At 38.9% G+C, this 25,024-nt stretch overlaps 1 protein-coding gene across 11 annotated transcripts in view; it reads left to right on the top strand.

Moving 5' to 3' along the window:
• LOC140371470 (receptor-type tyrosine-protein phosphatase delta-like) overlaps positions 1-25,024 on the top strand; it is a 517,665-nt gene that overhangs the window by 229,313 nt on the left and 263,328 nt on the right. For all 11 annotated transcript variants that reach the window (XM_072458636.1, XM_072458627.1, XM_072458628.1 and 8 more), the window contains exons 5-6: positions 1,212-1,320; positions 15,787-15,830. The gene's annotated coding sequence lies outside the window, so the exon portion shown is untranslated. The remainder of the gene's footprint in view (positions 1-1,211; positions 1,321-15,786; positions 15,831-25,024) is intronic.

Here is a 25,024-nt window from a genome sequence, read left to right on the forward strand (position 1 = left end):
ATGTCCAACAGTTTACATATGTGTTCAGGTGTCAGTTTGGTCCTTTCCTGTAGGGTGGTGTCTTCCTGCAGTCTGATCCTCACTGCTGCTACTGCATCAGTGGTCGGGATGCAGGTGAACAGGGACACAACATCATATGAAACCATGAGGTCATCTGGGTCCAGTTGGAGATGTTTCACTTTATCCACAAAGTTGTGCGTGTTTTCCACATGATGTTCCGAATTCCCCACAAGCGGAGCCAATATAGTTGTTAAATGCTTGGCCACATTGTAGGTGATGGAATCTGTGCTGCACACTATGGGTCTGAGTGGAACCTCCTTTTTGTGTATTTTTGGAAGGCCATAAATGCAAGGCATGGCTTCACCAGGATATAGTCTGTAAAAAGATTTTTTATTTTTTTTTGAAATATAATTAAATTAACAAAAAAAACAACTATAGAACCCTAAATAAATACATTCTAAATCTTAATAAATATAAAAAAAATCAAGGTGGTTTTGACAATTGAAAGCTCACACACATGTGGGTGACACTAGATCGTATTTGTTTGACTAATTGAATATTCTGGTCAGCATTTAGCGTTTTTGATGGTAATTTTTTTGTGTGCATATTTTTAGGTTTTACTTGTCAAATACTAATACTAAATATTGACTCCACAATAGTTTTCCATTTTATCTACCGATATATCACAAACTTTAATACAAACGTATGCTGTTTTCTGTTGCTAAAATACAATTTTGAGGTTAGAAAATAGTATTTTTCCATTTTATTCTTATTTTTTTCAACCTTCGAAACTCAAAATTGTTGCTTATTTTTAGTTACTAAGACTTAGAATCATTAGAATTAGATTTACTGTCACTTTAATCATTGTGAAAATGTGTTGAATGCATTTTAGAGCGTCTTTAGTATTTCATTACGGAGGTTTTACCGCTGCATTCTCACAATACACATCAATACTTCTCCACCTTGGTTTTATCATACATCTTTGGCCCCCAAAACCAATCTACTTTTAGAAATCCATTTGATTCCGTTCTTCCCTTCCTCATACGGGATAAAGCCTGGCGGGCAAACAGCGGCAGCCAACTGTGATGTTGCTATTGACAGCGTAATTGTGCGCCTCATGCTTGTCTGCACACATTCTGCGTTATATACACAGCCTTTTAGTCATAGCGCATCGTCCGATTGATTTAGTTTTGTTTCGTCTTCTGTCCCAGGTGGGGGCAAAAGGGGCGTGGTTTGGATGGTGAGTCGGCGAGGACAAGACTCGGCGGTGGGCAGCATGCGGGCACCTGTGTGAACCCGCCACAGCAGCCTCAACGCTCGGTAAGTCGTTAGCTAAGAGGCTACAAGCCGCTCATGTACAGGTTATATTTGTTTATATATGTACTAGCTGACACGGGTGGGTGGTGCGTGTTAAATTTGCTTGAGAAACTTTTTTAAGAATTTGCACTTATGTACTTCCTGACACTACATACTTTTACTTCTACTTGACTTTGTTTGAAGTAACAGTACTCTTGAGTAAAAGTTTTCGCTCTTCTGTGAGTAAATCTACACGTGACAAAAGTTTTGTGTTGAGATGAATTATAAGATGATTTGAATATTTGTGTTTCTTGCACCGCTCAATTTTTAAAAAAAAAATTAATAAATATTTAGAAAAATAAAAATAAACTGATTCCGTGCATTATGTAATTATTTGCAGATATTCCCTGTTATTTACACTTACTTGAGTAATAATTTCCCCAAAATACTTTTTTTAAAATTTTATATTGAGTAATTTCTTTGACCACTTTTTACTTCTACTTGAGTAATATAATTTTGAAGTAATTTTACTCTAACCTGAGGACAGTTTTAGCCACTCTACTCTTTTACACTCTTTTAGACAATCATTTGCATTTTCATTTTACTTTAATCTTACTTCTCTCAAATCTGTAGATGGTGCAACATTTTTTGCTGAGTATTCATTGTACAAACTATTTTGAGAGTGACTTTTGAGACGCCATAATCTTTATTTATGCATTTTGTGACATCAGCAGTCTAAAATAGTGCTGAACACAGAGCGGATTTCAGATATACAGCCGTTAACCTAATTCAAAAATTATGTATGACGCAAATCCCATCAGTTACAAAGACATTTCAGCTTCTTTTATAAACTTTGGCAAAGTTTGAAAGCAGTAATGTTGATAAAGAACTGAACAGACGAGGAAGACGATCAGAATCACAACATTGTTAATAATAAATCACACTTTTATTCCTTCATGACAAACATTTTCAGTTGATAAAGATATATTGAAGAACACATCACATTATATTTAGATGATTGTTGTTTGAATATGTGTCCGTGCCTCGGTTCATGAGACTTGAAGCACTTTATGTGACAGTGTTCAGAGGAAATGCAGCCGATCAATAATGGATGAAACGATTTGAACAAGGCCGTCTGGAGAAGAGAAGCAGACGGTCCAGATGCAATAAAACAATGACATCAAAGGCTCCATCAGAGCTAAGCAGGAGGACGAGTCAAGTCTGTGTATATTTGAGCTGAAAAAGGCCTTTTACCTCAGGGGTAAATGCTCTGTTGTTTGCAATACTTTGTGATATGATAGAATCTGTTACAGTGAAGTAGTCACATACTCAGGAATTAACAGCTGGATCTAAAGTAAGAAAATATACAGTTTCAACTACAACGGCTGCATTTACTGTTACAACAACAACAACAACAACAACAACAACATTACGAAAAGGACCACTAATACCACCAGTGTTAGGAAGTTACTAAATACATGTACCATGCACATGTTCTATACATATTTTTACTCCTACACCTACTACACCTACTATTACTATTACTACTACTATCCCACATACGTCTACAAATTGGCTGGGGTTGTTTGACAATGTTCACATGAGCAAGGAATTACCACTATTATCACTGACACTACTACTATTTATCACTATTAACACTGACACTACTACTATTTACCACTATTACCACTGACACTACTACTATTCACCACTATTACCACTGACACTACTACTATTTACCACTATTACCACTGACACTACTACTATTTACCACTATTACCACTGACACTACTACTATTTACTACTATTACCACTGACACTACTACTATTTACTACTATTACCACTGACACTACTACTATTTACCACTATTACCACTGACACTACTACTATTTACCACTATTACCACTGACACTACTACTATTCACCACTATTACCACTGACACTACTACTATTTACTACTATTACCACTGACACTACTACTATTTACCACTATTACCACTGACACTACTACTATTTACCACTATTACCACTGACACTACTACTATTCACCACTATTACCACTGACACTACTACTATTTACCACTATTACCACTGACACTACTACTATTTACCACTATTACCACTGACACTACTACTATTTACCACTATTTACACTGGCACTATTACTATTTACCACTATTATTACTGACACTACTACTATTTACCACTATTACCACTGACACTACTACTATTTACCACTATTACCACTGACACTACTACTATTTACCACTATTACCACTGACACTACTACTATTTACTACTATTACTACTGACACTACTACTATTCACCACTATTACCACTGACACTACTACTATTTACCACTATTACCACTGACACTACTACTATTTACCACTATTACCACTGACACTATTACTATTTACCACTATTATTACTGACACTACTACTATTTACCACTATTACCACTGACACTACTACTATTTACCACTATTACCACTGACACTACTACTATTTACCACTATTACCACTGACACTACTACTATTTACCACTATTACCACTGACACTACTACTATTTACCACAATTACCACTGACACTACTACTATTTACCACTATTACCACTGACATTACTACTATTTACCACTATTACCACTGACACTACTACTATTTACCACTATTACCACTGACACTACTACTATTTACCACTATTACCACTGACACTACTACTATTTACCACTATTACCACTGACACTACTACTATTTACTACTATTACTACTGACACTACTACTATTCACCACTATTACCACTGACACTACTACTATTTACCACTATTACCACTGACACTACTACTATTTACCACTATTACCACTGACACTACTACTATTTACCACTATTACCACTGACACTACTACTATTCACCACTATTACCACTGACACTACTACTATTTACTACTATTACCACTGACACTACTACTATTTACCACTATTACCACTGACACTACTACTATTTACCACTATTACCACTGACACTACTACTATTCACCACTATTACCACTGACACTACTACTATTTACCACTATTACCACTGACACTACTACTATTTACCACTATTACCACTGACACTACTACTATTTACCACTATTTACACTGGCACTATTACTATTTACCACTATTATTACTGACACTACTACTATTTACCACTATTACCACTGACACTACTACTATTTACCACTATTACCACTGACACTACTACTATTTACCACTATTACCACTGACACTACTACTATTTACTACTATTACTACTGACACTACTACTATTCACCACTATTACCACTGACACTACTACTATTTACCACTATTACCACTGACACTACTACTATTTACCACTATTACCACTGACACTACTACTATTTACCACTATTACCACTGACACTACTACTATTTACCACAATTACCACTGACACTACTACTATTTACCACTATTACCACTGACACTACTACTATTTACCACTATTACCACTGACACTACTACTATTTACTACTATTACTACTGACACTACTACTATTCACCACTATTACCACTGACACTACTACTATTTACCACTATTACCACTGACACTACTACTATTCACCACTATTACCACTGACACTACTACTATTTACCACTATTACCACTGACACTACTACTATTTACCACTATTACCACTGACACTACTACTATTTACCACTATTACCACTGACACTACTACTATTCACCACTATTACCACTGACACTACTACTATTTACCACTATTACCACTGACACTACTACTGTTTACCACTATTACCACTGACACTACTACTATTTACTACTATTACCACTGACACTACTACTATTTAAAAACTATTACCACTGACACTACTACTATTTACCACTATTACCACTGACACTACTACTATTTACTACTATTACCACTGACACTACTACTATTTAAAAACTATTACCACTGACACTACTACTATTTACCACTATTATCACTGACACTACTACTATTACCACTATTATCACTGACACTACTACTATTTACCACTATTACCATTGTCACTACTACTATTACCACTGACAGTTAGTTATTCAAGTTTGTCTAGTGTTTTTACAAACAATTATGTGTATTTTGAGATGGTATTTCAATAAGCAGATAAAAAAGAAGAAGAAGAAAGCTAAAAGTACAAACATACACTTGGAACTGAATAGTATTACCAGTAATTCAAATAAAAGCAGTTCAATCATTAAACATCTGAGCTAAGGCAATTGATTAACTAGACACATGTTATGAAATTATGTACCTATTCAGAATATTTAGGCAGGTGTTAAACTAAATTGTCAACGTTTTCTTCCCAACACTGGCTATTGTTGGTTGACTAAACTTCATCAAGTCAAAACACAAACACACCTTTGGCTATAGAAGATAATACAAAATGGTTTTATGGATTAATTTCCTGGATTCAACTGTGTTCTCAAACTCAAAGTTACCTGGGATGAAGAACATCCCCACCGCAGGCCTGCGCCGTGATGGAGCAAAGAAACACATTCAGACGGGTATAAATATTGCAGAGTGAGTACACGGAGGGCTTCTTGAACCATGAATTATTACAAAGTCCAGTGGCTCGATGCCAGGAGTATCTCACTGCAATAAGCTGCAGCTGGGGAATTGTGGGTAGGAGCACACCACAAATAACCAGCAGAGGAATCCATCTCACTCATTCTCATGTGCTGCGCTCACTCTCACTTCAAACATACATATTCAGTACGAGGCCACGGGGGCTTTGGATCATAACAGGGGGAAGGTAGTACTTTTGGTAGTGATAGTAGTAGTTGTAGTAGCAGTTGTAGTAGTAGTCGTGTAGTAGTTCATTATAGTTCAGTTCAGTAGTAGTTGTAGCAGTTAGTAGTAGTAGTAGTAGTAGTAGTAGTAGTAGTAGTAGTAGTAGTAGTAGTAATAGGAATAGTAGTCATAGGAATAGTAGTAGTAGTAGGGATAGTAGTAGTAGTAGTAGTAGTAGTAGTAGTAGGGATAGTAGTAGTAGTAGTAGTAGTAGTAGTAGGGATAGTAGTAGTAGTTATAGTAGTAATAGGGATAGTAGTAGTAGTGTAGTAGTAGTAGGAATTGTAGTCGTAAGAATAGTATTAGTAGTAGTAGGAATAGTAGTAGTAGTAGGAATAGTAGGAGTAGGAGTAGGGATAGTAGTAGTAGTAGTAGTTGTAGTAGGAGTAGTAGTAGTAGGAATAGTAGTCGTAAGAACAGTAGTAGTAGTAGTAGTAGTAGTAGTAGTAGTAGTAGTAGTAGTAGGAATAGTAGTCGTAAGAACAGTAGTAGTAGTAGTAGTAGTAGTAGGAATAGTAGGAGTAGGAGTAGTAGGAGGAGCAGTTGTTGGAATAGTAGTAAGATTAAGAGTAGTGGTAGTAGTAGTGAAAAGTTTTTAAACTAGCAGTAGTCGTTTTTCTTAGATACTACCTCCAACCACAAGGGGTCAGTAAAAAGTGAATTGTTGGGTTATTTGTCCTATTTCCTACAACTACTTTTATATTTTGTCTGGCTGATGATGAGTCGATTTTACAACATAAAAAACAAAAATACAATTACATCCATTAAACTATTCTCTAAAACAGTGAATATACACACAGGCTGGGGAAGTGTTAGTTTGGTCCTTAGTTTCAGTCTCATAAAAAGCCTCTAATGCCCCATCGTTGTAACAGCTTGGCCGATCATCATCTGTGACTCTTGAAAATGTCAGACTATTTTCCAATCTGTACCTGGTGTTCACACTTCTAAATGGCTTGGCTCCTGCTGGTTAAAGGCTTTTGTGGGTTTTCGTGTCGCAAACTCGAACCACAAGAATATAATCTCGACTCAGAGGAATATTCTGCCTGACTCTAGAAGGACACGTGTTTCAATCCAAGGCTTTAAAACTGAAAAAGCACCTCGAGGCCTCCCAGAGTCGTTACAGTTAGAGCAGGGCTATTCAACATAAGGCCTGGGGGCCAAATCAGGCCCGCCAAGCGATTGAATCCGGCCCAAATATTGACAAAATACTAGTTACTGGTTTAGACCTGCTTTCAACCTACTTTTATTCTTTATTGTTCTGGTTCAGTTCTGAATGGGCAATTTTACAAAGCAATGTTAATAAATCATGTTTGTTTTTTCTCACAAAAATCTAAATCAGTAGTTATTTTACCGTATACATTTTTTTTTGCGACATGTAGGCCTTGAGCCTCCGAAAAATAAGGGTGTGTGTGTGTGTGTGTGTTTGTGTGTGTATAAATAGTGTATGTGTACTTTCTGTCACGTCTGTGTTTTGTATTGTCAAACATTCGTGGTTTGTCCTTTTCCACAGATGTTAAAGCTAACTCCCGACACTTTTATTCTAATTGTATGTCCCCCTTTTAAAATAAATAAATTCAATAATAAGAACAACAAAAGGCATACAACATTGCATTCATCTGCGGGGGACTCACTCATTGTCGTTTAGAATTGAAGTCATGTCGGGTTTTCAGATTTTATGAAGGAAAAAAAAGGAACAAAACCAGAGTAATCCTTAGTTTGCTGACGCGTTTCTTTTGAACAGCAGATGTCTGAGAATGAAAGATATGGAAAGCGAATCCTATCTACGCGAAACCACAAACATAGGATTAGAGATTACAGTGTCAGGAATATAAAAAGGACAGTAGTAAACGATTGGTAACTCTTTGATAACGTTTAATTTGTACTTTAAATGCATTTGGTGACTATAACACTGACGAAAGGTTAATTATTACTGTAATCATTTGCAGAGTGAAGATAATCTCAATGAATAAAGTCTGAAATGCAGTTGTATACAGTATAGTAAAGTAGTATTTGTATAATTATGGTAAAACAGCCAGCAAATACCTGTTGAATCTGAAGTGTAGTAGTGCTCAACAACAAGTTACTACTGTAAAAACTCATACTGCTCATTTATCTTAGCAATGCACCGACTGAAATGTATTCTCCATTTTGAATCCACTTTACAATGATGATACGCTTTTATTTCTGTCAGATTCTCCTTAATCGTTTTGGCTGTAAACACTTCCACCTCATTTTATGGTGTTGGCTGCTGTTCAGTAATGTCTCAGCCAAAAGTTTGAGATTTGAAAATGATCACAAGATGGTGCTGTGGTTCCGGTTTTGTCCCCACGGCTTCCTCAGTCTGATCCTAGAGATACTGTGGGAGATGAGAACTGTTGTGAATGCACGTTCTACCATTAAATAAATGTTTTAAATCGGGCCGAAACCATTTGTGTTTCAAGTTTAGTTTGAGCAATGTCTAAAATTCAATATTCACAGATTTGATCAAGGATTGTTTGCAAGACAGTGTCCAGGTTGAAGCTATTTTCCATATGTATTTAGTTACTTTTGTGTATGCACAAAGTCAAAATTATAATGATTAAAAAAAAAAGGAAGCTTTGGTGAGTGTAACAGAAAAGTTATTAAATCAAGGTACATTCTTTAGCTGTTTTTTTTTTATTTTGTTTCATGCTTTTTTGCAGTTTGCATGTTGCATTTGAGTTGATCCAAAATACACCAAAAAATACTAAACACAAACAAAATATACTAACGACCCATTTCAAATAATTTGTTTAATAGTCTTCTTGCTCTATTTGTCTTGTTCTGTATGCTTTTGTCAACAACACAAAGATAATGAAATCAATTTAAAAATAACTGCTACTTTTTTCACATTTACGCGCATTGATGGCGACTTAATAGAACACCTGTCACTTTAACTATAATTTAATCCTAATTTAATCCATCACTCACTGCACTGTTCACATTCTGCACTACATCTGTAAATTAAACTGTTTAAAAATTTTAAAAAATATATACATATATATCCTATAGCAGATTTCGATCATTTTAATTTTGATTTTATATAGGTGGTTTATAATCATTGTCATTGTTTTATGTTGCACTGTATCACCAAAGCAAGTTCCTATGTGTGAATTATATTTATTAGCAATGAAAATAAACATTTTTCTGATTCTGATTCTGAAAATGTCACGAACAAAAGCAATAAAATCACATTTCCCATGCACATTATGCACAGCTGATGTGTCCACAGCACTTCCTCTAGCCTCCAGTAGATGGCAGTAATTCAACACAAATGCGTTTCTCCTCCTTGTGGTCTTCAGTAGATGTGCATCTCCACCATCACCACCACCACCACCACCATCTCCCCCTCGCGACGTGAACCAATGTGACAGCTCGGATGGACTTTAACGTGCCTGTAACAAACTTCACGAGCTCAGCCAAAAACATTTCACCCATTAATAAATACACGCCTTCATATTGCGGTGTTGTTCTTTGTACCAGGATGGCGTCACCGCACGCACACGCACACACACACACACACACACACACCTTAATGCCATCTGTCGGTGCAGCGGCCCGTGTCTGTAGCACTGGGAGCAGTTGGGAGAAGGGGGAGGAAAAGGGAGGAAAGGGAGGAAATGTCTGTTGGGTGTATGATGTGCAAGTGTTGAATCCTCTTCCACATCTTGGCCGCCCCGCTGTGCTTTTGTCTGTCAGAGCGGTCTCATGACATCACCGCCAACGGGCCCTGGCTTCTACGGGGTATTCACGGGAAAATATCATCAGGTTGAGGCGCAACGTACTGTAAATAGTGGAAGTACAATGCTTTTTATCGTATTATTATGTATAATTAAGCGGTTCTGTTTAGCTGTGCATGACTGAAAGGATTTTATCTGCACTAATCTCTTTTAAAAGTAGATATTATAATGATTTTTTTGGTGTTTTTACCCGTTTGTATTCGGATTTGACTGCATATTTTCCTGTTCTATAAATAACTCTGAATTACTTTGTGTACAGATTGTGCTCAGCTAAAATAAAATTGCCTTGCATATGAAAACTCTAAAAAATGTAATGTTTTTGTAAAAAGTATATCGTGGAAATTTAAGTTTCATTGCAAAAGTTAAATTAACTTTCTACATTTGGCATAGGGGTAACATAACGATTCAAAAAAAGTACACTTGGTTGATCTGTTGTGATATGGTGCAACCGTTTGTATTATAATGTATATATTGCAATGAATAAACATGTGAATACTTTTTCATAGTTCTGCATAAAAGTCCATTAAAAGCCCTGTTTAAACCAACAACACTAAATGTGTTTTCTTAGCTCCATTTGTCTACAACAGCTATAACATAATTTGCATTAAAAAGTTTGATATTTGTGTAATATAGGGTTGTCAACTGATCAAAAATACTAATCTACTACTAATTGAACAAGTATTGATGCTAAAAAAATCACTTGGACAGTAAAAAAAACTTGACCTTTCCTGAATAGATTGAGAATGATCAAAACTAGTATATGATAAAATGAAGAAAATAGTATTATTTTGCGTTGAGAATGACTTGGTATTGGGAGAAACTGGAGATAATACAACACAGTGCACATTGTGAATACTGTGGCCAAACCAAACCACCAAACTGTCCTTCATTCTCTTCCTCACAACAGCTCCAATAATGTGAACAAAGCTGCTGCTCCCTCGCTCCGTCCCCACCATTTAGACAGCAAGCCAAAGCGCCTTCATAACCGCGCTATATTCAAGCGCAGCGATAAGAAATGGCAGCTATCAGCAGGCGATTTCAGAGCCGCAAACGACTGTTATTGTGTGCGCGCGTAAAAATAGATTTATGTGGCCTATCACTTAGCCGCCACAATATGCGGATGAATACGGGCTTAATATAATGTTATGGCAGGAGTGAGGAGGGCAGGGAAAGGGCCAGGTGCTGCCTCGAGGTGGAGAAGACTAATCCATGGTCAAAAAAGCATGGATATCGCTGTTGCTATGCGGTGCTGAGGAGGCATGATTGGGTTTGCAGAGTGAAGATCGTTCAAACAAAATCATTCATAAAAAGCATAAAATGAAGCAAGGTTTCACAGAATTCAAAAAAATGTCACAGTTTAACCTATTCCAAGTCAACTATTTCTTAGTTTTGCCTGCTTTCCCAACTCACAAATTGAATAATATCGTATTGTCCGGACTATAAGTTGCACTTTTTTTCATAGTTTTTGCCGGGGTGCGACTTATAATTATATCTTATATGTGATATTATTTGTTATTTTCACACTTGCATCCGCATTTCATCCAGTGCGACTTATATATGTTTTTTTCTTCTCTATTATGCATTTTTTGGCTGGTGCGACTGATACTCGGGTGCGATTTATAGTCCAGGAATTACGGTAATAGAATATTAGCCTAGTTTTTGAAGTTTTTTCGCTTCTAATCCATTTTATTTTATAGACAGGGCCTCATTTGAAGAGTTCAAAATCAGAAAATGTGTCACAAGATACTATATACACATATTAAAAGTAGAGTAGTAGGGAGGATTTTCTCACAAAGGTATGGAACAATAATAGTTGTATTTCACCAAAAATACAGTAGATCTGGCTTTTGAAAACACTGCGTGACCAGGATTACATTTTTAGCCTTGGACACGCTATTCAAATGACACTCGATTGTACTGCAATTTGTACTTTGCACTACTACATCTCACCCTGCTCACTTTCACAACCCTTTACTGTAAAATAGCTTTGTTTTTCGTGTCGGTGATTTGTTTTTCATGCCCTGTTTTCACACATTTCGCGCAGAAGAGATGGACCGGCCCGGGCGCCGCTAATGTCCCGGTGTTTACTTGTTGGCTCGCCGCTGGTGTCTTGTCCACACGTGTAAATCAGGTCCATTGAGCTAGCATAATAATGATGAGGATGATGACGGCCAATGCGCGGGGGAGTGATAGAGGGACGCGTGAGTTATGGGCTCGGGGACGGGCGCCCACCGCTGAAGAGCTGTGCAAATGGAGAAGCACTTTCCACCCCGAAACGCGCAAGTCCCCAGATGGAGCTAATGCTGCAGTTGGCCAGCGCGACGCCCCAAATGGGAGCGCGCTCGCCAGCTCCAGAGCCACAGTCACACAGTCAAAGTATGCGCTGCACATTTTAATTCCCGCGCAAACTCACAGCTTATTCCTCCGTTGTGACTTTAGACCGAGTCCTTCAAAGACTGCGACGCCTTTGAACAATTATCTTAGCTATAATGCAGTAATTATGGGGACTATATGGGGGAGGCTGCGCACTTTGAGTATTTGTCATCCCAGGCGACAGGTTCCTCTGTTCCACAATTGAATTAAAGTTCATTAATGTCAATATGGGATGAAGAGAAAGTGGATTGTCTTTAATTTAGTAATGAGCTGAAGGGTCCTGTTACTGGGTCGCTGTCATTTGAAAAAAGCTGTAAAGAAGAACTAGTATGTATGGTATTTGTAATGATTTGTGTAATATTTGAATGAATGAGGTAATGTACTATATTTATTGATTTATTTCAGATTATAATATACATTTTCAGTGACATACAGTGAAAAAAAGAAACATTTATGCAATAAGTGCCCCCTTTTCAACTTGTACCGTATTTTGCAGACTATAAAATGAGTATAAGGGGACATTTTCTGGGAAATGTATTTGATAAATTCAAAGACCAAGAACAGACATTTAATCATGAAATGCAATTTAAAATAAGGATGAAAAAAACATGGTGAATAGGTGTACGTATGCTAACGCTAACACCTTCAGCTACATGAGGCACAGACAGAACTGTGGTAAGTGTCTGGTATGTTAACGTAACATATGAACAGTTATTCAGATAACTATAGCATAAAGAACATGCTAACAAGTTTACCAAAGCATCAGTTTTACCCCAAATCACTAAATCCACTGAATTCTTCTTCCTCTGTGTCACTTCTAAACAACTCCACAAACTCCAGAGGTAGAGGAAGTGCAGATTCTTCTTCTGCGTCGCTTAGAGCCTAGAGTTTTCTCTTGTGATTGGCAGTGTGAAAATAACTAATGATGTCACATATAAGTCGCCCCGGAGTATAAGTCCAAAACTATGAAAAAAGGTGCAACTTATAATCCGGAAAATACGGTACTTACATTTATTTATGAGATTGGCTGATTATATATTTTTTACATATATATTATAGGAAAGAAAATTTTGAGATGCAAGTTAGAGTTACTTATACATGTATATCAATTGAACATATCCAAGTAACTCTATTGTAGTAACAACTATCGTGCATCTCAAAATTCAGCGTTTCACTGTCAAAACTCTCACATAAAGGCATAACACAGTCAATATTTTACAATATTAAAGCTTTTGCTGTATTGTTTACACGAAGTTACTAAAGAGTCAATGCTTTTGATTCCGGTCTGGCTGACTTTATTGACATAAAAAAGAAGATATATACATGCATGCACTTAAGTGGATGACCCGCGCTGCATTTTCATTCACTCCCGACGCCACACGGAGCGTTCTTCTTGAGACATTAAAGTCCCCTTTGTGGATGAGCGATCATTCACCGCCATTGATCGCCAGCCGTGATAATATAATCAGGCATAATGCGCGACAAGGCTGGCTGCTCCGATAGATCAGAGCTGCTGACGGCGGAGCTGTGCACAGGTCATAAACCCTCACCTTCTCTCTTTGACCCCGCATCAATTCGCCCCTTTCCAATATGAATGCAAATAACAATGCATTTTGGGTGACATGTTTATGGTTATCTCTCCGTCTACCGCTCGCTCCGCCTGCTGCCCCTAAATGTGCTGATGTTACGGCTCTAATGGGATTCCGAAAGGCAATGGTCACTTTACGGTAACAGCAAGCCCCTCCCCCCGCCCCCTCCCCGCCAATACCGCGCCACCCGCCGTCACCGAAACACCAACGCTCGTGCTATACTTCCACCCTCGACCGGCTTGTGCATGCATGGAGCTGATAACTACCGTGGTTCATTTTCCCCATGGCAAAGCACAGTAAAAAAAAAAGAAAAAAAAGAAAACGGGAGTAATAATTGCTTTGGGGGGTGCGAGGATGGCTAAACATGCTTGATTGCCTCCTAAGCTTGGGCGCTGTGTAATGAAATACGGCTGCAGAGTAGACGGGGGGATTCTTTCTTGTCACTTCCGCACTATTTTTTTCTCTTTTTGTTTGTTTGTTGTTGCTCTGCTCTACGCTGTGTGGGTTTTGTGTTCACGTCTCCATGCCGACCCGAGTCCAATCAAAGGCGCCGTCGTCGCTCAACACTTATCTATAGCTATTGTGTAATAATTGTGAGGGGCCAAATCTTGGACTAATTGAGGATTGGTCACCACATGAAAAAAACCACAGGGTTCCTTCTGTTCTGCGATTTCATGTTGTGTACCCGTATTTTCCGGACTATACTTATACTTATACTCCGGAGCGACTTATATGTGATATTATTTGTTATTTTCACACTTGCAACCGCATTTCATACTCCAATGCAACTTATATATGTTTTATATTTCTTCTCTATTTTTTTTTGGCTGTTGCGACTTATACTCCGATGCGACTTATAGTCCAGAAAATACGGTATTTCTTTTTTGTGTGTGTGTGTGAAGTTGTGTGAAATAGATACAGATGATGTGAAAAGTATACAGTATTTTACAGTAAAAAAATTGGCATTCCCCCCAAACAAATTTCTTTTTTTTCTTAGTTTTTCCTTAATTTACAGCAGCTAACTATATTCCAATGACCCTTTAATGAGCATTTGTGGAAGTTCTTCTTGATCATTTTCTTTTTTTCTTTTTACATACTGTATACATTATAGTTATGCTAATTAGTCATTTGATTATAACAAAGGCAACAGCATTTAATCCTGTCTAATATTCTAATACTGTTGCAATTGAACACATTTTGGACAGTGAAAATGTTGTAACTGTAAAGAAAAACAGATCTAGTATAAGAAAATAATAAATATAATAGAAATAGTATGTAGAAAAGTGAACAATGTTTTTATGCTTTCAGAAAATGTTGACATGTTTGCAGTCCATACTTACATAGATTTAGTCGTCATGTCATTTATTATAACTACAAAATGTTGGCTGATCGTTGTTTTGTAAAATCCTGAGAAACATTTGGAGTGATTAGTCAAATGTATCTTCATCTGCTGGTGAAAATAAACACAAAATCTTACCGTTTGTCTCCCCGATGGCCAAACGAAGCTAATCACTTACAAGAATAAAACACACCGAGCAACAAAACAGACCGAAAATCTTCCCGGCGCATGTTAGCGTACCATTTTAGCGTTTTTCATGTTCTAAGCACCCCGCAATCCTCGTTTGCCGTGGTACATCAAGCGAAATGTAATTACATGTGTTTTCATTATAATTCACAAAGCCAATCGATAACCGTGGCTCCGACTTTCTCCAGCGCTCGTCCAATTTTCAGTTCAAAATCTGCTCCCACCGCGGCTGGCGTCTACACATTTGGTATGAAAGGCTGTTAAATAAATGCACTAATTAGATGCATACAATGTCTTGTGGCGAGTTATTACGAAATATGCTGGGAAAAAAATCCTATTGAAGAAATAAAATACACATTTGTCTTTTTGTTTTTTTCACAGTTCTCTTTCCTGAGACGTCCACCGCACGATGAGGCCTCCAGCAGGTAGGACGATGACATGACGTTTCACTCCAATGAACCTGAAAGTGTTGATAAATGTGCACGTGTGTGAGCTTTCTGGTGAAGGGTCCGCCGTTGTTGCTTTGCCAAGAATGTTCCGCAGTACGACATTAAACGTGTGTATCTCGTATTCGTCCATTTACGTGTGTCGAGCAGGAAGCGCTCTCCAGATACGCAGGTGGCGAACCCTCCACCACAAAAGTTACATAGTGGAGTTTCAGTATTAGGAATGCTTAGTAATGTCAGTCCAAAACCCCCAAAATTGGACAATTATCAGACTTCTTGAGCGATCAGAAAAATGTGGCAAAGACAAAAATGAAAAAGAAAACGCTAAAGATTGAAAGTGTTATTGTAAAATTCCATCTACACTAAAAACCCCTTCACAACTGACACATTTCCCCACCTGTTTTGGATGATCAGATTTCTCTAGTGCATGTAAACCAGGGGTGTCCACATTTCATTTTTTTTCACCGAGGGCCCCATTATACGGAGCAGAGGGCCACAAACGACCCAAAAATGAGGTAAACCATTGCATTTGGCATTGTTTCGATGAGCCTTCACACCTTTAATAAGACTTGGAACATTAATATTAGGTTGGTATAACAGTTAAGTATAAGTTTGGACACCCCTGATGTAAACACCCACCAATAATCAGATCAAATTATCGGTTTATCTTATCGTTACTGGTCGTGTGAATGTACGTACGCGGTGTTGTAAAGCTGAAATCCAGGCTCAAAGTTGTTCAAAGTCACTCTACATTGGGTAAATCCTAGTTGATTCATGAATGACGATGATGAAATGGTTGTACAAACGTCTCAAAAGTATGCAAAACATACACGGTAAAAGTAGTCATGCTCAACACAAGAGACAGTATATGGAGTATTATTGTACTTCAGTGCCACATCCACTTGTAACGCTAACAACACGCTTCCGTGAGACGCCCAATGACCAAATCCATCCACGGCGGCAGAACTTTGAGATGTCACCCAATATCGCATCAAGGAGCTGAGCCAAATCCTCACTCGGCTCAGTCCCTCCCACTGACCTGCGTGTAGTGAACGAAGGCGCGGGAGAATCCGACTAAATCTGGCAACCCGGACCCCTTTAAAGCGCAGGGCAGTGTGAGTGGCACTGACGGGGACTGGACGGGGGAGGCTGCTGCTGCTACTGCCGCTGCGATGGCCCGAGTCCTCGCAAGCCTGATTGATAGAGTGTGATGAGACTGTCACAGAGCAGGGGGAGGGAAAGGGGGAGGAAAAGGGGGAGGAGAGGAAGCGGCGGGCTGACCACAGAGTACAGATAGAGAGAAATAAATCTGAGAGAGTGTGGGAGATGAAGAAGGGGAAATGAAGGGGTCTTCGGTGGACACTTGATTGACAAAGTTCGATTTTATGGCAACAGGTAATCAACGGTAAATGGCAAAGTGAAACAGATTTCTTAGGTGAATACCAGTATATATACCAGTATATATACCAGTATATATACCAGTATATATACCAGTATATATATGTTTTATCCTGGCAATTAAGCCCAGGAGATGTGCTGGCGTCGTTGGAATGATTTCAGATTTAAAATCCAAGGTGGAATAGAACAGTATATGTTATTTGCATTTATTCATCTATTTATTTTATTTATTTTATTTATTTTATTTATTTTATTTATTTTATTTATTTTATTTATTTTATTTATTTTATTTATTTTATTTATTTTATTTATAATTTGTTGTTTGCTCAATAATGCTTATGTAGGATTATTATGACATGAACATCATCAAAACTACAATATCCTACTAGTAAACCCATGTATAATGATGAAAGAGGAATAGATCACAGTATAGGGGTAATATAGGCTGTGTCAGATCACGATTATAGGGTACTGAAGACATGATCGCTATAGCTGTGACTAACAATTATCTTTTACAATAGGCATCTGGCAATTTCTCTTTTGATTAATCAAGTAGCTGCGAAAGGCCCCTGAATCCTGGAAGGGCCCTGAATCCTGGAAGGGCCCTGATCTTTACTAAATGTGACCGAGGTAAAGCTAAAGTAATGCAGCTTGAGGACTTCTTGATTGTGTTCACTCGCAGACAAAATCTAAATGTTCATGTAATTCTTGCTTTGTATAAATGATCAAATCTATTTTCAAAAGGCATGTTATGAAGTCTGTGCAAATTCCCGGGTTACATTTATTTGATTACTAAATTAATAACTTGTTTAACATGCTTAGGGCGTCTATTTCTTTATTTATATCATTTTATCCACCATCTTATAAAAGGGAACTCTCAAGCTGTAGATAACATGATGATAACATAAAACCTCAAACTGTAACCCACTGGGAAGAATCAGGGTCAGTCTGTACCCCAAACCCATGAATAAAAAATACCCAAAATATAATAAAACTAATATATAGGACTTTTATATGCATTCTGTCCATAAAATTGTTTTGTGAATTTTTGTTCAAACCAACAATCAGCCGATCCCTCCAGAGACCAGCTTTACTCATATATATCTAACAAAATAATTCAAATTCCTCTGTGCAGAACTTGTTTCTACTTATAATTCGAGTAAACCAGACATCAGAGTCCAAAACTACAGAGTCTCAGCTCCACAAAGGCTCCAGCCAATTGTTTGTGCTCCAAAAGGTTCAAGAACATTCTCAGTTTTAAATTGGGGTCATCTTTTCAGGCGTTTTAGGACAAATAGGCCCTAAACCGTTAAGTCCGGGGTTAAGTCCTAATTCATGCATTTATCTTCGTTCTGTTTTGTATAGTGCAATAAATACTCTTTTTACAGCAAAGCATCTGTATTTCTTTCACTTGTAGGAATCTCCTAATCGTAAAAAAAAACGACTGATGTAGCGATGTCTGTGCAAATGTTCGACATGTGAAAACCGCACGCTGATCCTCGTGCTGGGGCCGGTTGCTCAACAAGCGCAGGGAGCAACCGGCCCAATCGCACCGTGCGCTTGTTTCACGCTCTTCTCCAAAATGTTTGAGCGTTCGGCGGCGCATTCTTTGCTAGAGATTTTCCTCCTTTGTAAAATCGAGTCCATGTTTCCCGCCCCGTCTGCGCTGTCGACACGTGAGGGGCTTATCGCACTATCTGCACCTGCACCGGGCACAGCGGGCACAGTCCCGGGACAGAAGAATGCTGGCAGCGCACTGCACGGCGACGGAACTAAAGCCTGTTCTGGGAATTCCGCACTTACAGAGTTCAGACCCGATAGAAAGAAAGAAAGAAAGAAGAAGAAAAGAAACGAGTGCAGGAGTCGCCACGATGAGGAGGTTATTATGAGTGGAACACATGTGAAGAAGCTAAAAACCCTATCTGTGCCGTCCTTTCTCCATCTCTTTTCTCTTTCCTCTCCCTCATTATCTGTTCTCCTCTCCGTCCCATCCTCCACTCTCTTTTCTCTCTCTCTCTCTCTCTCTCTCGTCGCTGTCTCCGTTCCTTCTCTCTGTCCCATCGTCCTCCTTCTCTCCTAGAAACAGTCTGTTTCTTGTCCCTGCCCTTCTTTCCTTCCTCTCTGTCTCTTATTCACCATCCCATCCTCCCTTTTCTCCTTCTCTATATTCCTCCTCTCTTCCTCATCCTCCTCTCTCCCCTCTCTGCCCTATCCTACCCTTTCTTGTTTCTCTCAATCGTCTTGCTTCGTCTTGTCAGTCTATCTTGTCTTTCTCCCGTGTCACTCTCTTTCGTCTTGCTCTCTCATCTCTCTCTCATGTCTCTCTCTCTCATGTCTCTCTGGTCTCTCTCTCATCTGGCTCTCTCGTCTCTCCCTGTCTCTCCCTCTTGTGTAACCCTTGCATGTCTCTATAGTATGTGTCTATTGCATCTCTCGCTCCCATGTCTCTCTCTTGTCTCTCTCTAATGTCTCTCTCAAATGTCTCTCTCTGGTCTCTCTGGTCGCTCTCTTGTCACTTTCTCTAGTCTTTCTCTGTGTCTCTATTGCATGTCTCTCTCTCTCTAATCTCTCTCTCTCAGGTCTCTCGCTCAAGCCTCTTTCGCTGGTCTCTCTTATTTTGCTCTCTCGTCTCTCTGGTCTCGCTCTTGTCTTTCTTTGTGTCTCTATCGAATGTCTCCATCGCATGTCTCTCTCCCATGTCCCTCTCTCTAATCTCTCTCTCAGGTCTCTCTCTTATTTGGCTCTCTCGTCTCTCTGGTCTCGCTCTTGTCTTTCTTTGTGTCTCTATCGAATGTCTCTCTCCCATGTCTCTCTCTCTAATCTCTCTCTCTGAGGTCTCTCTCTCAAGCCTCTCTCGCTGGTCTCTCTCTTATTTGACTCCCTCATCCCTCTAGTCTCACTCTCTGTGTCTCTATCGCATGTCTCTATCTCATGTCTCTCTCTTATTTGACTCTCTCATCTCTCTGGTCTCACTCTTGTCACTCTCTGTGTCTCTGTTGCATGTCTCTCTCTCTAATCTCTCTCTCAGGTCTCTCTCTCAAGCCTCTCTCGCTGGTTTCTCTCTTATTTGACTCCCTCATCCCTCTGGTCTCACTCCTGTCACTCTCTGTGTCTCTATCGCATGTCTGTCTCTATCCCTCTAGTCTGCCAAACCTCCTCCCTCTCCCCTCTGTCCATCCTCACCTCTGTCCCTTGTCATCTCCTTTCTCCTTCGCTCTGCTCCCTTCCTTTTCTCTTCCTCCCTCCCTCTCACTCCCTCCCCTGCCCCTTCCTCTACAGTCTCCAGATCAAATGAACTATTCCCATTCAGGGACAGAGAGACTCACACTTGCTCACTGTTTTCTCTGCTCCTGACAGTCCAGTATAACAGTCAGAAATAGTGTAGGGAGTGGCCGGCGTGTGCCTGTGTACCAATGATTCAGCGTTAGCAGGCCATTTAATAATATTTGCCACGGCGCTTTCGACTGAGCGCGGTTCGGAGGAAACTGGGAGGCGCTTTGCATAAACTCAAAAGACGTGCAATATTGCTGTTGCTTCTTTGGGAGGAAAAAGTGCGGCTCCTCCGCTCCTTCCGGATATGAGAATATTCAGTCAGTGAACTGGAAATGTTGCCAATATGAATGATATTAGTGACAACCATATTAAAATGCTTAGCTGTGCCAAAATTAATTCCGTCTTTCAGCAGTGAGACTCGGAGACACGGTTTAGGGACAGCGGGTTAGGCGAAGTCACAGGAACAATGTGGAAATCTTCAAAGGATGTAACTGTATTGTATTTAATGGACAGCCAGTCTTTAGTACTCACTGTTGTACCTGAAGAATTATGAAAGGATAATGTGGAATGTATGTTATGTCTGGGCATTTTGTGTTAACTCAAAATGATGGATTAATTGGAAAAGACTCAAAAGCGTGAAAAAATAATGATAATTTAGCAGTCACTTGGCAATAAAAAAAATTCCCATAACACGAACAGGAATCTGAACTGTAGAGCTCGAGATTAAACGTTATAAAAACCAGTTGAGCAAATTATCCATAGAGATACATTTGCAAAAACAATGTACCCTGTGGAGTAAATACATTGATCACATGTTAGAATTATTATATAGCATCTTAAAATCTCCATTAGTTTAATATTAAGCTAACTGAAAATGATTTTGGTTCCTGAGCTCTATACTATTTAAGGAAAATCAAAATAGAAATGAGTGAATAACACAATTAAAAGCTTAAAAAGCATTGTACATGCTATAGTACGTCTTTTTTAAACCATTGATTGGATTTTGCATGTCCTCGCTTTGTCGCCGTATTGTCCTTACGTCCAACCACTTTGAACTGCAGATAAGCCACGATTTCCGCTCTTCATAATCAAACGTGAACGCAAACTATATCACAACTGTAGTCAACAATTGCTTTTCTGAATTTGTTCCTCGGTTCATCGAGCGTTCCCGCCATACAATTTCTGGCAAATATTAAAACACGTCAGTAAATCTCCTATTTGCATAATTAACTGCACCGGCACAAAAAAGCCATTATTCATTGCGTAAATACAACTTGGCAAATTAATTCCGAGCATCAAGTAATGTAAAGGTTATTCTTTTGAAGTGTACACATGTTTGATAGCATGGCAATGGCCTGCGCGAATATGAATAATGCTAATTAAAAACACAAAACTATGCTAGCGTCATCGAATTTAACCCCAAACTGATAATTATTCAGCCCATGTTTGATCGGCCTAGTTTTCCTGTTTGCAGTGCTAACAGTTCTGGCAGCGCAGATTACATTTTAAACTAAATTAAATCACTTAATTCCCAAATGAACATCCTTAAGAGGGGTTGTCTTGACTATAAAAATGATCAAAGGGTAAAAATAAAAAAAAATACTACTCTTAGATATGATTTGGTTATTAGAATGCAGAATTCCCTTAATATTTTCAACCCCCAAAAAGGAAGCATTTAGAGAATATAATAGAAGCCATTACAGTTCAAAGTCATTAATATCACAATAAAGTCACACACTGAATCAAACATAAACCAGTGCTTAACTTTGTGTAATCAGCAACTCAAATTTAAGCATTTACCCCATAACTAGATGGTTCATGGTTCCGGGCATTAGATCTTAACCATAATAATCAATTTGTCTTACCTATAGCTTTGATTTTTGACTTGGGTTTGGTCTGCCTTGCCTCACTCAGTAGAAATCAAGTACAGCTTCAACCAATGTACAAAAATATCAACTTTTTTTTCCTTTTCCATTCTATATAATTCCCTCTTTAGCCGAGTTAGTAGTTACCTGTAAACAATGTATAATGAGACTGCTATAGTGCACTATGTGGACTACATCCGATTGCATGTCTGAACACGCAAACAAAAGTTATGTCGAAAGCTGTAACATGAACAAACATCATGTCCAAGCTCTGCTCCACAGTTCCCTCCGCAAAAAGGGGTTAAATTCTACCCGAGCGATGTTTACTCGTTATATCGACACGCTGAAACATTTTAGAGTGGGAAATGTCAAAGCGTCCACTGTCAGGGTCTGTGCGGCGAAACAGCGGAGGTAAGATAGAAGGGCTAGAAGAAAGCTAGAAGAAGCGTTTGGAACATCAGAGTGGCTGCGTGTCAAGTTGTGGAAAAATAGACCCGCCACAAAGGGCGAAAGAAATACGAAAAAGTGGATTCCATTTTGCGAGGACATAATGATAGCTGTTAAACAAAAGAGCGCGGAGAGGGCTAGGAACACAAAAGGAAGCGGGCGACAGGACACCAATGGATGGAAAGACAGGGAAAAGGGAAAGCAAAGCGCGAAGGAGAGGAACGAGCATCCGCCTGCGCCAATAATAGTGTTGACATTCAAGTCTGCGACAATGGAGCGGGCTGAGGCAGCATCCCGTATGCAAATAAAAAAGAACACATCAGGAAATATTAGCTGGCGTCAGGGGTTTTTCAGAGCTGAACACTGAAAACCACTTGACCCTCGCCATCCCTCGAGTGCTCCAGGTGTAATATTGTATGTGCCGAGGCGAGTAGTTGATGTGGCAGAGCGGGACGATTTGCCACTCCAACTGTCTGTGGCGTTCTAGCATTAGCGAGGTAAAATAAGACGACAAATAATTATATTCACGGATTGAAAAAGAGATAATGGATATGTACAAAGACATAACGATCACTGTTATGTAAAATGGTTGGGTTGTATGTATTCTTCATGGTAGTTAAAAGGTTTGGACAGGGAAGTACAGTTGAGTTTTAAAAGTCTAAAATATATGGAAATACTCATTTCTGTGCACAAAACACCATTGTTTAAATAAGGCTAAAAAGCTATTGCTAGTTTAAAAGGCAATTGAAAAACGAGTTGATTGAATTTGTGACATGAAACACTTCTAGATAAGGAAACACCAAAGCTCAAAAAAGTATGTTCGGCAAAATATGGGAAATTTAAAGTGTTTTAGTTTAGTTTGAGTGAATAAGTTTGGCATCCGTTTTCAAAACTACTGGTAAATATTCATCACATTTTGTCAGAGTTGATCAGAGGTGAACATGTCAAAGGTTACGCATTCAGGGAACGAAGACGAGCACATTTCCTGAAAAACAGACGTGTATTTCTGTCAGGAAATGTTTCAGAATCCACATAATATCACAAGGTCATAATGTTATGGGTGATCTATGACGGACACATTATGCTCACTCTTCTTCCCTTTGATTCTCCGTGTCAGGCTACCTCGGATACCCAGGTCAAACATAATTCAGAATGTTGTAGGATCATTAGTCGGCAGATTCATTCCTTTGATGCACCCCGCGTGGCCCTGCGGAGCCCATCGATCATAATCAGACGTGGACAATCAGGCATCTCGCCCTTTTTTATTCCCTTTTAAGAGCTTTGCAGTCTTTTGTATCAAGGAGGAGAACTTTCTGTCTCCGAAGCGCAGTGGGGTTTGAAGGACTGCACATTTCAGCAGCTCCCCCACTGTGCCATAGGTCAATACTTATTATTCAGAAGCCAATAGTCAATACGTCCGATAGCGGAGTCAAGTCGAGATGTAGAGACTGATCGCGGTGATAGTTTGCTCTTGTCAAATGCTTTATCTGGATTCTTAGGACAGCAAATTAGGTTGCACGTTGAATAAAGGCCGGTATAGCTCCAAAACGTAGATTGATTGCCCGTTTGCCATGAGTGCTTTTTAGCTCAGCTCCTTCTAAATCACTACCACTACTGCTTTTATTGAGTTGCCCGCACGAAACTGCATTTGGCGAAGTCTTCCAGGACGTGCGATCCAGTGGCACGATCATTAGTATTCAGCCTAACTAGAATACGTGCTTTACATACGTTGTAGTATATAGGTCGACCGATGATGATACAGCGATTTCTAGTCTCAAATGTTATATTAGTAGCTATATTTTTCATACAGCTCTCTATAATCCCTGTTTGATGCTTGGCAACCGATGAATGAGAACAGAATCATGCCATAATAATAATAATAACGCTGGAAAGAACATTTCAAACGAACTTCCTGTAAAGCTTGCACATTATATTTGAATGCAGAGTTATACTTTTTGTTCCTACATGGTTTGAGCCCTGTCCAGCCCTTATATATGTTCCTGTTTAGTTCTGGTCTAGTCCATGTTTAGTTCTGGTTTAGTCCATGTTTAGTTCTGGTCTAGTCCATGCTTACTTCTGGTCTAGTCCATGTTTAGTTCTGGTCTAGTCCCTGTGTAGTTCTGATCTAGTCCATGTTTAGTTTTGGTTTAGTCCATGTTTAGTTCTGGTTTAGTCCATGTTAAGTTCTGG

Source organism: Eucyclogobius newberryi, unplaced genomic scaffold (assembly GCF_026437365.1).
Source record: "Eucyclogobius newberryi isolate DKJ021-1_F unplaced genomic scaffold, fEucNew1.0.hap1 SCAF_22, whole genome shotgun sequence".
NCBI classification, from domain to species: Eukaryota; Metazoa; Chordata; class Actinopteri; order Gobiiformes; family Gobiidae; genus Eucyclogobius; species Eucyclogobius newberryi.